Below are 13,694 nucleotides of genomic sequence, written 5' to 3' on the forward strand. Positions count from 1 at the left end.
AAAGAGTTGGCAAAACAGCTCAGTTCAAATTGGATCTGACCAAGAAGGAGGCTCAGCAGAAGCACCTCACTGAGGACTATGAGCATAGGCTTTCCAAGCAGAGGGAAGACCTGCGGGAGTGCAAGGTCAGATACCGGTGCCTGGAGGCTCAGCGGGCTGAGATGGTCAGACAGTTGCAGGCCATGATGCAGTCCCACTGGAACGAGGCTCTCTGGCTCTTCGCCACCAGAGGCACTTCCCTCCAGCCTTCACCCAAAGCCCCACACCAGGAGGCTGAAGCAGACCCCAAGTTGGAATTTCTCCCCCCCCTCTGACCCGCACAAAAAGACCCAGAAGGGGGAGACTCTCTGCAGCAACACAAACTGTTCATTGCATGTATCCGGCCCAGGGGCCATAACTTGAGGACCCCTGATTTAGTGCAATATAAAAAATGCAAATAATTTTTCTACGGACCACCAATTTTTTTTCACGGACCATCAGTTGGTGACTGCTGCTCTAAATCAGAGTTTGTCAACCTTGGTAACCAAAGTTGAGAAGATGTTCTCAAGATGTGTGGACTTCAGTTCCAAAAATTGCCCAACCATCAGGCTGGCTGGAGAAGTTTGAGAGTCGAAGTCCACACATCTTAAAGTTGCCAAGGTTGGGGGTGGGGGGAACACCACCAAGTTAATTCCCAACAAGAATGACAGCTGGTAATTATTAAAGGCCCCTTTATATAACATTCGGTACTTCAAAAATGTTTCTTCACCCTAGAGAAACAGTTGCACCGAACATTTTTACATAAGCAAAATTTTTGCTTTCCTTACTCTGCAGGCACAGGAGGTTGTGAATTCCTTAAAAGCTACTATACTTTCCTTCTGGGATAATAACAACATGACGGGGAACTGTGGTCCTTGCTGGCTCAGGAATTCTGGGAATTGAAGTCCTCAAGTCATAAAGGGGACATATTTCCCCACCTCTGGTCTAGTCAATGCTAATAATCCTTGATTAGAAGCCATTGTCTCAAAACTAAACCCACATATTTGTGTTCTTCCAAGCTGGCATTCAATACCTATGTAACCATACAGATTAAACATTTCCATATGGACTTATTACAGGTAAATCAGGCTCCTGGAAAGCCTCTGGAGCCTGGGGAGGGCGAAAAATGGGTCCCCTGCATGCCAAAAGCGGGGGCAGAGAGGGCGGGAATCACGCACATAGAATTATGGGTGTGGGCATGCCCGCGCATGACCCTCCCCCCCTGCGCTCCCCCACTTGGTATGCAATGGGAAAAAGGTTACTGTACTAGTCGTTCCCGACTCTAGGGGACAGTGCTCATCTCCATTTCAAAGCTGAAGAGCTAGCGCTGTCCAAAGACGTCTCCATGGTCATGTGGCTAGCATGACAAAATGCCGAAGGCACACAGAACGCTGTTACCTTCCCAGCACCAGGAGGCTTGTCACTGCGTTAAATGTTTGCTAGCTGAACTGAAAGAGTTACTGCGCAGGTCATAAGGTCTTATCAGCAATGATGTACTGCACCTGCTCATCACACATTCCAGAGACTTCTTTCCTTTTGATCTTTGTCCGTCTGCCAGGAAGATGGTAGACAAACTGTTTCTGCCACAATGTAACAATTAGACAGATTTGTTTATTTCTTTGTTTTATTATTTTTGTATTAAAAGTTTTGTTTCTCATTAGAATATGTTTCCGGGATTTTATTTCATTTTTCGCACCTTAAAGAAAATGCTGTTTGGAAAAGCCGCGATCTAAAGCCTCATCTAGTTCAGGGTGAAATATTTTCCCCTGACAAGGCTGAACAGGCCCTGTCGGAATTTCTGCCCCCCTCTGCCCAACACAAAAAGACCCCGAAGGGCGAGACTCTCTGCAGCAACACAAGTGTTCATTGCACGTATCCATCCCAGGGGCCGTAGTTTGAGGACCCCTGATTTAGTGCAATATAAAAAATGTGAATAATTTTTCTGCGGACCATCAAAATTTTTTCACAGACCAGCAGTTGGTGATCGCTGATTTAGAGGACTGTCTCATTTTTGGAAGTTCAGACATTCTGCAGTTATAGATGCCATTGCTTAGTGACAGGTTGGCTTCTTTTAAGGTAGCCCAGTTCCCAGGCTAAGGGATTATTATTTATCTGAAGGCTTCTGGGAATGTATACAAGATAAGGATTTGATTTTAGAGGATGTTTTACATCAAAGCAGCTTTTTCAACCGGGAAGGCAAATAGGGGCAGAGAGGAAGTATACTTCAGCAAAGAAAACATATATTCAGGCCAAGGTTCACCCTGTGTCAGACCTCATCAAAGGATTTGGTGATTCCAGAGGAAAAGACCTGGGGAGACCTTTTCAATCCCAGAAAACTATCCTGGGTATTACTTGATTTAAGCATTTTACGGCCAGATGATTTTTAGAATGACATGTAGGATGAGGGGCGGTGAAAGTCCTTGGAAAAAGGTGCTTTGCAAAGCAGTGGAGCATGAAGGAAGTTATCTAATGGACAACCATTTAAATAGGAGCCAGCCGTGTGCAGCAGCTGCCAAAAAAGCCAACACAGTTCTAGGCTGCATAAACAGAAGGATAGAATCAAAATCACGTGAAGTGTTAATATCACTTTATAATGCCTTGGTAAGGCCACACTTGGAATACTGCATTCAGTTTTGGTCGCCACGATGTAGAAAAGATGTGGAGACTCTAGAAAGAGGGCAGAGAAGAGCAACAGAGATGATTAGGGGACTGGAGACTAAAACATATGATTAACGGTTGTAGGAACTGGGTATGTCTAGTTTAATGAAAAAAAGGACAAGATAGCAGTGTTCCAATATCTCAGGGGTTGCCACAAAGAAGAGGGAGTCAAACTATTTTCCAAGGCACCTGAGGGTAGAACAAGAAGCAATGGGTGGAAACTAATCAAGGAGAGAAGCAACTTAGAACTGAGGAGAAATTTCCTGACAGTTAGAACAATTAATCAGTGGAACAGAAGTTGCCTCCAGAAGTTGTGAATGCCCCAACACTGGAAGTCTTTAAGAAGATGTGGCTAACCATTTGTCTGAAACGGTATAGGGTTTCCTGCCTAGGGAGGGGGTTGGACTAGAAGACCTCCAGGATCCTTTCCAACTCTGCTATTGTATTGTATTATCTCTTGTCAAATCATTAAAGGGTTGCATTTTCCCCCTCCAGGGATTAAAGCGAAAGGTGTGGCTGTGAGTTTATCTGCACGTAGACCTCGTCCAGAGTAGCTTCCAAAGCTGGAGAGAGATCCTGGATTGCTCCTTGCATGTGCCAGGAAGGAGTTGCACAGCCATAACACCATGGCTAGAAACAGTGTATAATAAAGGGACTTTGAATTCAGATGGGATCCAAGCCAAAAGACAATTACTTTCTTTTTTCCCCCTTGTTTTTAAGGCAAACGCAGATGAACCAAAGAGGCTGACAAAGCCAGCAGATGATAGCTGTTGATGAAATGGCTGGAAGGTCTATCCATACTATCAAATTTGATTTGATAGTATTTCATTTCATATGGCTGCCTACCTCAAAGACATGCCTCTGCGTGGATCACAACCGTTACAAATTTTACAAAAGAGAAAAGAGCACATTAAAAAACACGTTAAAAGGTAAAGGTAAAGTTCCCCTCGCACATATGTGGAAGTCGTTCCCGACTCTAGGGGGGCAATGCTCATCTCCGTTTCAAAGCCGAAGAGCCAGTGCTGTCCCAAGACGTCTCCGTGGTCATGTGGCCTGCATAACTAAACGCTGAAGGGGATGGAACGCTGTTACCTTCCCACCAAAGGTGGTTCTTATTTTTCTGCTTGCATTTTTACGTGCTTTCGGACTGCTAGGTTGGCAGAAGCTGGGACCAGTAACGGGAGCTCACTCCATTACACTAGGGATTCGAACTGCTGAACTGCCGACCTTTCTGATCGACAAGCTCAGCATCTTAACCCACTGAGCCACGGTGTCCCTTAAAAAAACACGTTACAGCCCTACAAAACAAACAGCAGTAGTATTATTTATCCCCACCAGCAATCATCATTGCCACCATACAGGCCGCATCAGATATCCAGATTCACAAGCCCAAAGGCACAGCCATGTCTTGAAGGCCTGAGGAAATGTTAGTCATGCTGGGGCCAATCTTATTTCTGGAGGATGGTATCAGTGGTAGGCTGTAGGCGGTAAACCCCGGTACGGGCATACCGGAGCCTGCCCAGAGCACTGGATACTGTTCCAGTACGGTGCTCCGGAGGGCCCACCTGCCCGAGCTCCTTACCGGTATTTTAAGTCTTTGATGCTTCCGCGCATGGCGCATACAATGCCTGTGTGATGCAACGCTGAGCAGCTGGAGCGTCGCAGAGGGTCGCGGAGATGCTAAACGCATGCACGCACTACGCACATGTGCACGCATGCTGCGCGTGTCCATGTGGACACCGCCAGGCCTGTTCCAAAGGTACTGGTTGGAACGGGATCGGGAACCCACCCCTGGATGGTATTATGCCAACCCCGGGGTGGCTAACCAGATGGAGAGATCTCCACCGCCATGTCACTTATCCTCTTGGCTTGTAGTCTTTATTTAATCTATTTAACTTTCCTATGTTTAAATCACTTTGAATTATTGTTTTGTCTTTTTTTCATTTTGTAAGCCGTCCGGAGTCGCTGCAACAGTGGAACAGGTGGCATATAAATTTAATAAACAAGGAAACAAAACAGTGATAAGTATCTGGAAACTTCAGCTGTTTCAAAATGCAGAAGTACAGGCAATTACGTGCACCCCTAGACGGGTACATGTAGCCCCTCTGCTCTGAGGGCTTTATCAGTTGCTAATTTGCTTCCACCTCCAGTTCCAGGTGCTGGTTTTGATCTTTGAAGCCCTACATTGTATGGGGACTGGGTTACTTGAAGGACCTCCTCTTTTAGATTACAACCGTGTGACCGCCACCCCGCCTCCATCCAGAGAGGGCATGCTGTAGGTTCCATGCGTTAGGGAATGATAAGAACCGAGGTGGTGCAGTGGTTGGAGTGCAGCACTGCAGGCTACTTCAGCTGACTGTTAGCTGCAGTTCGGCAGTTCAAATCTCACTGGCTCAAGGTTGACTCAGCCTTCCATCCTTCCGAGGTGGGTAAAATGAGGACCCAGATTGTTTGGGAGCAATAGGCTGACTCTGTAAACCGCTTAGAAAGAGCTGTAAAAGCACTATGAAGCGGTATATAAGTCTAAGTGCTATTGCTATATCTGGTGGGTCTCTCAGGAGGCAGGCCTTCTCTGCCACGGCGACCACCTTGTGGAATCTTCACCCCCAGAAAGTGAGGTCATCTCCACCCCTTTTAACATTTTGCAAGTCTATGTCATCAGACCTGTTGTCCCAGAGACGAGATCTTGCTTTGGCTACCTTACTACAGCTAATATCATCCTCTCTGCCTCATGTGCTCCTTCATAGTTTTTTAAAAATAGGTTTTAATAATGTTTTTATATACTTCTTGGTTTTCTTTTTTATTAATTGTTGCCTGCCGCCCAGAGTCACATTCTTGTGAGATGGGTGGCCTTGCAAATATAATAGATAGATAGATAGATAGATAGATAGATAGATAGATAGATAGATAGATAGATAGATAGATAGATGATAGATAGATAGATAGATAGATAGATAGATAGATAGATAGATAGATAGATAGATAGATAGATAGAGTAAATAAGTAAATAAATAAAAAATAGGTATGCTGCCACTTTGTAAACAAGGAACAGTCTCCAGGCATAGTCAGTGAGGAGCAGCAAAGAAGTCTACTTGGTGGTCTAGAAAAAAACAGACATCCTGTTCTTTTTCCAGGAACAGAAGTTGCTTAAGAGAAAGAGTGATTAACGTCTCCAGATAACAGTGTGTGATCTCACCCGCTTTCAGGTCTCCCACCTCATATCTCCTACAGAGGATCAAGATACAGCTCTGGTACCCCATGCCTAGTTCTTTCCCCTGTAGATAGGATGATGCTGTGGTGTGTGCTTCCTTCCTTGTTGCTCCACTTTGTTTTGTCTCATCACTTGAGACAAACATTGTTGTCCCTGGTTGCAACACGAACAAGCGTTTCCATAAACTGAAGCCCATTCCAGCAGACCTCCACGATCTAATCTGAATGATATAATTTCAACTCTAGGCCTGTCCATGCAGAGCAGGAAAAGCATCTGGGTATAATCCCTGAAACGTCTTCCTTGTCTTCGTGAAAAAGGCAAAATGATAGACTTTAAATCTCCATTCATTTTGATGAGATGTTACCTTCCCATCAAAGGTGGTTCCTATTTTTTTTCTACTTGCATTTTTACATGCTTTCGAAACTGCCAGGTTGGCAGAAGCTGGGACAAGTAACAGGAGCTCACTCTGTTCACAGCGCTAGGGATTCGAACCACCGAATTGCCGACCTTTCTGATCCTAGCCACTGAGCCACCGCGTCTTCTGTATTTAGTCATGCCGGCCACATGACCACGGAGATGTCTTCTGACAGTGCTGGCTCTTTGGCTTTGAAACCGAGATGAGCACCGGCCCCTAGAGTCGGGAACGACTAGCACATATCTACGAGGGGGAACCATTTTGATGAGATAGTAGACTTTTGACTGCACCACTGTGGCTGCCATTTTGAACACACCCTGTGGACACCCCTGAGTGAATTTATAGCCATTAAATTGTGCCTATTAGAAACTAAATTCATATAAGAACAACAAGTTATTTCCTCAAATTTTCCTTTTGACACAAGACTGCCTTGGCTGCTATGATACTGAAAACCAAGTGTAAACAAACAGAGGTTGTGTGGTTTGCGATGTCTCCAAACTAAAGGCAAGAGTTGTGTTTAAGGCATGACACAACTCGTGTTTAAAAGTGAATGCGGTGTTTCCTTCCTGTGAAGATGACTCATAATCGGTTGCTTCAAGTATGATGAGTTGCTTTTACGTAGGAAATTTTTCACATGAGAGCCGTTACTGGTGACATCCTCATTTATATTTTGAAGTGGTCCGGTCTCTTAGGCAGACCTCACCACATTATGTTCCCCTTGGCTCTGTTGCTGCTTTCACTCCAGATAATTCACCTTAGCATAGTAGTTTCTGGGTCATTTGAGGAATTGGATGTAAGGGAAGAATTAGTCTGAGGAATAAATGGCTTCACTTTGATAAACTTAGTGGCAGAAAATGTTAGACACTCGGCGATACAAATTGGTTTTCCCCAGCTTGATGTCCTCCAAATACCTTGCATTTCTATTCCTAAGACATCAGGAGGGCACCAAGCTGGGAAAGGCTGATCATCTGGAAATTTAAATTTGCCTTCCCCAACGGTGTGCTCCTTGTAGCTTGAAACAATTTTCTAGCCAGTGTGTCTAAGATTTAACAGATCAGGACTTGTGGTCTTGGCCCAATCCATTCAAAGTTTCCATGAAAATGGCTAGTCTAGTTCGCTAAGAAAAGATTCAATTACAGAATGACAGTTGTGCAGTTTCTGACTGTACAAATTTAATTTATGACTCAGTGTCTAGTGCAAACCTGGACAATTAGATATTCAATAGCCAAGTTAAATATACTAACCTAGACTGATTGTTTAATTGGTTCAAGGAGTTGAATTTAAAATTGATCAAATTTCTTGATGGATTGTCCTACTGTTTTCTGCACAAAATGCATTCTGGAAAAAAAAAGTTAGATACATAAACTTTGGTCAAACATCACTCAACCTGCATTCACACAACCTATTTAACCTGTTCATTAAACCTTTGGGGGGACAGTACATTGAATCATAAACTAATTACACGTAAGCCTCAACAATTGAGCCTTGCTTTTTTTTTGCTAAGTGAGACATTTGTTAAGTGAATTTTGCTCCATTTTGCCTTTCTTGCTACAGTTGTTAAGTGAATAACTGCAGTTATTAAGTTAGTAACATGGTTGTTAAGTGAATCTGGCTTCTCCATTTACTTTGCTTTTCAGAAGGTCGCAAAAGGTGATCATGTGATCTCGGGAAACTGCAACCATCATAAATATCAGCCAGTTGCAAAATGTCTGAATTTTGATCACATGATCATCGAGATGCAGCAATAATTGTACCATCGGTGTGAAAAGGCAGTCACTTTTTTCAGTGATGTTGTAACTTTGAATGGTCACTAAATGAAGTGTTATAAATTGAGGACTATCTGTAAATGGCTTGGGTTCACACGAAATGTTAAGGCCTCTTTCTCAGAATCTAACCCAAGTTAAGATTAGCCAAGCTTAATACAGTTCAAATGTGAAAAGGCTGTTAACTAACCCGGTTAAATTGGTTAAATTAACAAAACTAAAATCATCCTTCAGTTCAGGGGTGGGCTTCAACTGGTACAGACCGGTACGGCCGTACCGGATGGTGAAATTTAGCATGCCTTCCCGTACCCGTTGGTCAGGAGGCCCTGTACCGGAACGCTCCCTCCCCTCAGTTACTTTGGTTTTTGGTTTGAGAGTGAAGATAGTCCCTATGATTTATTGAAGTACTTGCCAAAAAGCAAACTGTAGTTCAATGCAATCCATAAATGTGAACCTTTGGATCAGGGGTGGGTTGCTGCCGACGTTACTGTCGCTTCACAACCCGGGTGCAACGTGTGTGCGTGCATGTTGTTAGGAATGTAAGCTAACAGTTGGGTCAGCAATATATAAACCATGATGGTAGTACTGTTTCTTTAAGTACTGCTGTAATGTGATTGGTTGCTGTTACCTCAAGCAGCCATAAGATGGAGCCAGAATGACTGTTAGCTCTCTGTTCGTTAGATGCTGATCGGTTGTTACTGCTTGATACTGTATCGTGAGTTACTGTGAGTTTTTTTGCTACTGTTAGCGACTTTGTGTGCTGAACTGATTATATGATACTGGACTGTGTTCGAAGGATCATTCTTTAACTGAGAACATTGATAACTGACTGACTGAACCGTGTATGACTTGGACTGTTTGATGAACTCCGAATACCTCTATTTTCCACATAAGTAAAATACTATTACTTTTACTATTCGGTGTCCCTGTATGCTGGTTTATGCGTGTTCTTCCATACCACTCTCATTATGCTTCTCTGAACACTCGCTCTTCTAACGGGGAGCTTGCTTACCTAACACATGTGCAGAACAATTTATAATGAACTACGCATGTGCAGTCATCAAAATCCAAAATGGCGGCGGCCAAGCAATATCAAGGGAACTGGTTCGGGGGCTGGCGGGCCTGGGTCGCTGTTGGTTCTGTGACCCAGGCCTGAATTCCACTACTGGTTTGGCAGCAACCCACCTCTGCTTTGGATATATTTTCTATGCCTTTGATGATGGCAAGATGACTATGAGATGGCAGATGACATATCTTTTTTAATCCAAAAAAAATCCCAAGGCCATGAAGATCCATCAAGGTATGGCGAGAAGCAGAACTGGGACAAGACATATTGGCAAAAAGTAACCTTCCGTCATTGCACATTATGCTCATTTGTGGTTGCCGCAACATATTCTGTACAAGGCATATTCAGACACATCCTCACAGTTTACAACAACAAAATCACATAATAAAAGAAGTGTGAAACAGATTGCCTCAACAAAAAGATGCAAACAATAGTCTAGACATCAGATTAGGTAATTAGCAGCAGATGTAATTTGTTATATCAGTGACACTGAAGCACAATATGAATAATCCACCACTAAGCGTACACTTGTAACGGCATGCAGAAGGAACAAGATACACAGAATGTCAAAGCAGGCTAATTATTAGGCCCATTGGATGCATCTAGATGATGCATGGTAGAGTAGGAAATTAGTAATAAAAGTGAATTTTTAACAAGGAGGAAAAGTGCAAACTGTTAAGTAAGTAAGCTCCCCGTTAGGAGAGCGAGTGTGCAGAGAAGCGTAATAAGAGTGGTATGGAAGAACATGCACGAACCAGTATACAGGGACACCAAATAGTATAAAATATAGTAGTTTACTATGTGGAAATAGAGAGGTATTCAGAGTTCAATTTACAGTCCAAGTCATACACAGTTCAGTCAGTCAGTTATCAATGTTCTCAGTTAAGGAATGATCCTTCGAACACAGTCCAGTATCAAATAATCAGTTTAGGCTAACAGTAGCAAAAACACAGTACCTCACAATACACCGATCAGTGTCTAACAAACAGAGCTAACAGTAATTCTGGCTCCCTCTTGTGGCTGCTTGAGGTAACAGCAATCAATTACATTACAGCAGTACTTAAAACAACAGTAATAATAATAATAATAATAAATATTTATTTCTTAGCCGCACCCTCTCCCAAAGGACTCGGGGCGGCGTACAACAAAACATAGGAAATAAATATATCGACATACATATAACAAAACATATACCAAGACATATATACGACATATACAAGGAGGAGGTGAACTGATAGATAAAAACAAGTAAAAACACAATGTTTAAAAACCCCTAAATAAATTGAATGCAATTAAAATACCCCAAATAAAAAACCCGTCAGGAGCGATATAGTTGGATCAAAGTTGAGCCAGGCCAGCAACTTGAAAAAGGTGGGTCTTGAGCTTTACACGAAAGGAGCGGAGGTCAGAGGTATTCCTAATATCCGGGGGGAGGTCATTCCACAGGGCTGGGCCCGCCACAGAGAAGGCTCTACTCCTAGGCGCCGCCCCTCGACACTGTCTGGTGGACGGCACCTGGAGGAGGCCCTCTCTGTGCGAGCGGATTGGTCGCAGGGATGTATGGGGCAGAATACGATCCCGCAAGTAACTAGGTCCTAAGCCATGGAGCGCTTTAAAGTACTACCATTCTGGTTTATATATTGCTGACCCAACTGTTAGCTTACATTCCTAACACAAACTCTGAATATTTAGAAGTGGGTTGGTCTGATTTTTGATAAATCTTATTGGTATAAAAGTCACCTTTCTTGCATTTCTACTTGTTTGTCTACTATCCCCACTCGGCGTTGACAACTGCAGATCAGGTGAGGTGGATTGGCTCAGGAGCATAAAGTAGTTTAGAGACACAACAATACAACTGATTTAAAGTGGGTCAATGTATGGAGGTTGAATCTGAGTTTATAGTGAATATGCAGGTTTATTAAGGAACAAATGTACATCTCTTTTTCAAACCAGTGCAGTAGCTTAAATTGTATCCAAAAAGCATGGTGCTTGATCCCAGCTCAAGCAGCGGAATAGAAGAGTGACACCTAGTGACAGAACACAGCATTACAGGACATGAATTAACTGTCCGAAAATAAAGGTGTTTGAGAAGAAAAAGAGAGTAGGATTTTGAGTCTTCGGAAAAGATATTTAACTTCAGGACCTACCTGTTCTTCCAAAAGGCACTTTCTCTTGATTTCAGATTTTCATGAAGGCTGGCTGCAAATTCAGCTCTGCCCCTAACCAAACCTCTGTTTTGGTAATATAGATCAACAGACCAGCACTGTTGTTATCTAGTTTGGGTAATGAAACGTCTGCAAGAAGACCACCAAGCTCAGAGAGCACCAAGGATGTCAACCCTGAGCTACAAATATTCTCTTTTATTGGAGAACCTCAATCTCATCTGACTTTAAGAAGTATGGATTTCAACTCCCTGAATTATCCAGCCATCAGGAGTTGAAGTCCACACACCTTAAAGTCATTGAGGTTGATAAATACTGGATAGATAGATAGGATAGATAGATAGATAGATAGATAGATAGATAGATAGATAGATAGATAGATAGATAGATAGATAGATAGATAGATAGAGATAGATAGATAGATAGATAGATAGATAGATAGATAGATAGATAGATAGATAGGATAGATAGATAGATAGATAGATAGATAGATAGATAGATAGATAGATAGATAGATAGATAGATAGATAGTTGCGTGGGGGGACCGGACGGACAGATGGACAGACAGACAGATATAGACTCAATTCTGAAAATAACAGACACACTGTGATTTTCCTACTCTGAACTTTTGGCAGAGGGACAGAGAGAAAGAAAGTTTTCTGTCAATGATTCTATCAGTCTTTCTTTCTTCTTAAACTCAGAACTTACTAAACTCATACAGTACAGTAATTATTTATCCTAGAAAATTTGCCTGAATTAACCTATAATAGTCTTTACAATTAGAATCAGAATTTCCCCTGGTAAGCAAAGTTAAGTGTATTGTGCCCAATTTGTTTATCTTTTTTGCTGTGGTTGTTAAGCGAACGTCTGCCTTTCTTAAATGAATCATGATTATTAAGCAAATAGAATAGAATAGTTTATTGGCCAAGTGTGATTGGACACATAAGGAATTTGTCTTTGGTGCATATGCTCTCAGTGTACATAAAGAAAAATAAAATAGACTACATTCATCAAGAATCATAAGGTACAAGACTTAGTAATAGTCATAGGTTACTAATAAGCAATCAAATTATACTAGGAAATAAATAAAACAATATAAATTGTAAAGATACAAGCAACATGGTTATAGTCATAAGTGGGAAGAGATAGGTACTAGGAAGGAAGAGAAGAAGAATAGTAATACAGTCTTAGTAGGGAATGTGACAGTGTTGTGGGAATTAGTTGTTAAGCAGAGTGATGGCATTCGGGGAAAAACTGTCCTTGTGTCTAGTTGTTCTGGTGTGTAGTGCCCTATAGCTTCATTTTGAGGATAGAAGTTGAAACCTTGATAGTTCTTCAACAGCTTGCTTGGCTTTGATAGCTGGTCTATATCCCCCCACCCCCCACCCCCGATGTAACGACAAATATGTAGACAGATGTTTGACATCAAGATCTTCTTAATTGTTTTATTGTGAGGACCTGCAGAGATAAGTGCTTTGAAAATAATGGGCGGGCCATCAGTATTTCTTTGAAAATAATTCTTCTATAACCATCCATGCCTTCCCCCTCCTCTTTCGTACTTATTCCCCACAGCCATGACATTCTTCTTTTTCATTTCTGCATCAAGTTTCTTGCCTTTTTCCACATCCAGCTTTCACAGCTATTTTTAGATGTGGTATTTGAGCAGCTCAAACAGATGGCTACGGAGCCTGACACTTGAATCCAAATTGAGGATCTGCTTTCCAAGAGGTACATGTGAAATCTATAATCTTTGGACTTTGGGAGACTAAATGAGCAGCATAAACTCCTCAAAACTGCCCCTTATTTCATCAGCGCCCAAAACAGATGGCAGGGAATTGCCAGCTAAGACAAATTAGGCAATATTTTTATCATTCCCAGACCATTCTTCTCATACCAGAGCTGGTCCAAGTATCCTGCCCCACAAGAAGTTGGAATGGATCCCTGCACCATTCTGGAATGTCTATTATCTATTCTAGAATAACAGGCCAAAATTAGAAATGGGGGTGAGATACTTTGAAGGGTCAATAAATCAGGGCCAAATAGCTCATTCTCCTCCCTTTGAGCTTTGTTTAGATCAGTGGTGGGGAAACCATGGGCCTTTTATGATTTGTGGACTTCAACCAGTGGTGGGCTTCAATTTTTTTTAGAACCTCTTCTGTAGGTGTGGCCTGCTTTGTGGGAGTGGCTTGCTGGCCATGTGACCGGGTAGGAGTGGCTTGCCAGCCATGTGACTGTGTGGGCATGGCCAACTTGTAAAATGTGGTGAAACTCACAACGCTCTTGCTTAGCAACCAAAATGTTGGCTCAGAAACTCTGGCATTTGAAGCATACAAGTCTTAAAGCTGTCAAGTTACAAGACCCTTGCACCCCTAACCCTTTAGAAAAAAAAAACTCCAGGGGT

Source organism: Natrix helvetica (genome assembly GCF_964273705.1).
Source record: "Natrix helvetica genome assembly, chromosome: 4".
Classification (NCBI taxonomy): Eukaryota; Metazoa; Chordata; class Lepidosauria; order Squamata; family Natricidae; genus Natrix; species Natrix helvetica.